We start from the raw sequence: 4,429 nt of genomic DNA, 5'->3' as shown, positions 1-4,429 counted from the left end.
TGAACAACGGTATGCACCATGTCCAACTGTGTTGTTCCCGAGCCAGCTGGTTCAAATGGAAGGCCATGCATTATTAATGAAGATGTAAGTGCACACTGACCCACAGGTCTCGAGGTGCTTGGCCTCCTTTCTCAGCAGGAGAGGAGAGGAAGAAATGGTCAGCTATGGTATGTCGCAGGGGGAAACCTGACCCCCCGCCTATACCTGCCGGTGACATTTTTTCCCTGTAGTCACCTCTGCACAAACACAAATATTGATTTCTACCATGTTTGCCAGATTGTGTTTCATTAAGACTTCTTGCTTAATGATTGAAATACATTGAAAGAAACACATATCCTTGAACAAATGCCTTAGCTATTTTCATGATGTGTTTTCATTTTACATTTTCTGACAATCTGAAGGTGTTTTTCATAAATTTTCACTCAGGTGAAAATTTTCACTCTTTTCTCTGCAATTGTATTAAAATTCAAAAACTTTTGCACTTTGAGGTGAACATGGATAAGTCAAAGGCTGATTCCTCAAACTTTTATTTGCTTTTTTTCACAGAAATGGGCTAAACCAAGCTTGGAACATTTCTAAAAGAAGAAGTAGGCTGGGGAACCAAATAGCAACAGCCTTGCTTCTTCTTTCAGAATGGTTATAATGGTCTCAGTGGAGCAGTCTGTCACCATTAACAGTACATCCACAGTCTGGTTGCAAGCTTAATAGTATTCCCATGGATTTGGAGTTGGATTTTGGAGCACTGCAATCATTGCCTTTTCAGCACTGAATTGCTTTCCCTGTGGAATAAGAACAAAGGACCTGATGGCACCTGATTGGTCTGTTCAAGTGAGCAGTAATTGTACCTTTATATTCTGTTCTGCTTGTTCTGTTTCTGTGGTGAAGGAATTTCACAGCAGGAGCACGAGTGGGGTAAATGACCCCTTATTCAGGAACTGTCATGTTACTAATATCCCCACTAATCACATCTTGGTTCAATATGGTAGGACGAATTGGTAAATGGACTGCATTTATATAGCAACTTTCTAGTCTCGACCACTCAAAGCGCCTTAAAATACATTTCAACATTCACCCATTCACAAACACAAAGATACACCGATGGCAGAGGCTGCCATGCAAGGTGCCAACCTGCTCATTAGGAGCGATATAGTCCTTCCTACCCAAAGTGCACAATGTTTCTATGCTCACCCATTCACACACACTCAGACACCAATGGCTGAGCAATTTGGGGTTCAGTATCTTGCCCAAGGACACTTTGACATGCAGACTGGAGAAGCTAGGGATCAAACCACCGACCTTGTGATTAATGGATGATCCAGACCTTGTGATTAGTGGATGACCCAGTCTACCTCCTGAATTAGTATGGTGGTATAGAATGTATTGCAAACATAGAATGTAGACAAAACATTGTTGTGTTCAGTGAAATCATCATTGGTTTCTACGTTGAAGCAGTCAGTGCCAAGAGCTTGATACATCATTAGATCATTTATAGTTTTAAACAAGGACTATCACGTTAATGCTGATGAAAAGCCTTTAGAGCAATATGTATAAATTTATTATCTCTAGACACTCATCTAGGTAAACTGTAGTCTGAAAGGTAAACTGTAATCTGAAAGGTCAGCAGTCAACAGGGATAAAGTTTAAATCATTTGAGCTTGAATTGAGCACAGTGGCAAGTCGTAACTGAAAATGGTACACAACACCTAAGGTCACTGCACGTTAAGGTTAAACATCACTGCTCTCTTCACAACGGTGCAAGAAGCACAAGGCAATACTTCTGGTGATGTGAGCAGACTTCTTGGAGCCAAGAAACACATATTAGATCTAGGTGAATGGTATTTGGTTTATGGTAAAGTTTCTTTCGCTTGGCTGAAAATGCCACTGTCAATTCGGTCATGACATACAATATGCTACTTTCTTGTTAATATCTTTCTGAAAGATCGCTTGAGAAACAAACCGAAACAATCATGATGTGATTGATGACTTTGGTGCAGACAGGTGTTTGCTGTTATTTGCTGACTTGCCTTGCTGACCAGACATAGATGAGAAGATTAATACCACTCCCATCTCTGTCCATTTAATATGAAGTTAGAGCCAGGAGATGCTTAGCTTAGCATAGCATGAAGACTGGAAACCGGGGGAAACAACTAGCCTGGATCTCAAGAGACTTTATTGACATTTACATAGGCACAGGGTACCTAAGCTTTACAATTACTCTGCATCTGCAAAATCTGCATAACATAAATTACAACATTATATATCTTCCATCAGGAAGTCACTACACTCAGCACATAACAACTATAAAACCATTATGTTGTCGTTACACTCTGGTTTTTGTATGGATTAAACAACAAGATATAATGTGTTAATTAATTATCTTTATGTAGCTGCTTCACCTTGTTTCCAGTCTTTGTACTAAGTTAAGCTAACCATCTCCTAGCTCCTGCTACCTTCATATTTACTGGACTGCTCTCAGCAAGAAAATAAATAAACATATTTCCCAAAATGACTATAAAACTATTCCTTAAACCTTATCAGCAGTGCTTATAGGTCTACTTTTGTACTGAAATAAGTGGAGTAGTTCAAACCAACAAAACAAACTGAATTTATTATGTACTGTAAGGTCAAGGCTTACTGATGTGAGTTTGAAAAAAGATGTGGTTGCTTATCTTTAAGAAAGAACTACAAACCTGAAGTGACTGTGAAAAGTTAAACAAAACAATAAGCAAAGTGATTTGTAATTTGCATTTCTAGTTTGTGGTGCTCAAAGCAACCCATTACTCTTTCCAGAAACATTGTACTGATTGCTCAAGATGTACTAATTCATTTAAAATCCTAAATGCCACTACAGGGAGAAGCCGAAGACATGACAAGCCCCCAGGGACAGAGTTGTGTTGTGCTCCATTGTTGGCTAATATTGGATTAACATGTAGAATTTGAATTGCATTTTTACCTCAGTTTACATATTTCTGTTATCACATTTCACCTAACATGTCCCATGTTTCACTCAGTATTCTCACGTTTCATTCTGTATGCTCAGTAGAGGTTTATATACACTGTTTTCATATTTCATTCCAAACACACCTGTTTCATTCTGTGTACTGATTAATTATTCATGAAATGCTATGGGTTCATGTACATACAGCATGTACATTTCCTGTATTGTGACTGTATTTCTGCACAGCATTACCGGTGTCTTGCCACATTCAGGAAGCTGCCTTTTTCTTTCAGACCCATGGAAGACCTTCATTTCATCATGACACTTGTCCCTGATCACATGACCTCAGTCATTGTACCAGATGATATCTTCTACACAATGTGTTGCTCGATACTCACACATCCTCTTGGATTGTCTTGCTTTCATATGAAAGAGGCTGAATATGTTACTGAACACTTAAGGGACAAACACCATTTTATTCTTTTTAGTCAGACACTTAAAGAGAACAAGGGAAGTGCTCCAAATCCTTTTTATGTGATTCTGTATTGTCCCCACTGATAAAAAACAAAGATTGCATTGATTTAGTCCAAACGCTGAATGTGTTTGCATTAATATCCTGAGATCATTAAGGATATTAAAGTGTTCTATTAAAGTCTTGCAATTTACAATAACAATATGTCCTTTTTAAACCTGTAGTGCAGAACTTTTACATATAAATGAATGTCCATTTCATTCAAGCCCTTGCCAGATGAGTTCACACAATGCTGATTAAGCCTGTCACTGCCATATAAATCTCTCTGTATTTAACAGTATACAGAGTTTTTAAATCTCATGTCGGGCACGACATTCCCATGCTGGTTGTTTGGCCATTAATCATGCGGCTCTTCTAGACTTTTTAAATGTTATCGGACCAAATTGATCAAATACTGATAGTGAAACAAGTTATTTTGTGGGGGTTGTGTGACACTCAAAACAATTCCACCATTCTATCCATATATACATCTATATCCACCATTTTACAGCCACAACAGTAGGTTACAGCCAGTAGTGTACTGGCCATCGGGCATACTGGGACAAATCCCGATGGGCCGGTGGCCTGTCAAAAAATACGTTTTTGGGCCAGTGAACTATCAAAACATATGTGTTTTTACCAGCCCTCTCTGTGTGCCTGTCATTCAGATTCACAGCTGAGCGCCCTCCTTTATTCGTATTGCCAGACGGGGGAGACAAAAGTCCCGCGCTCCAGCTTTAAGGCAGCTAGGAGAAGCATATATCCTACTTTAACCAAAGCAAATATAAAAGAGGGACAAAAGTAGCTGAAATATCCATGAAAATATTTAGAAAATTGTTATACAGTTATAGTGTTGCAAAGTTTTCAATAGCATCAGTGTTATTTAGAAACACAAGATTCTCCTGGATAATGTAATGACCTAATGGGTTTATGTTATTGCCACCAGTTTTAATTATTTCAACACATAGTTTCTGAGAAAC

This window comes from Thunnus thynnus, chromosome 19 (genome assembly GCF_963924715.1).
Source record: "Thunnus thynnus chromosome 19, fThuThy2.1, whole genome shotgun sequence".
Classification (NCBI taxonomy): domain Eukaryota; kingdom Metazoa; phylum Chordata; class Actinopteri; order Scombriformes; family Scombridae; genus Thunnus; species Thunnus thynnus.
Note: the sequence above shows the minus strand (reverse complement) of the source record.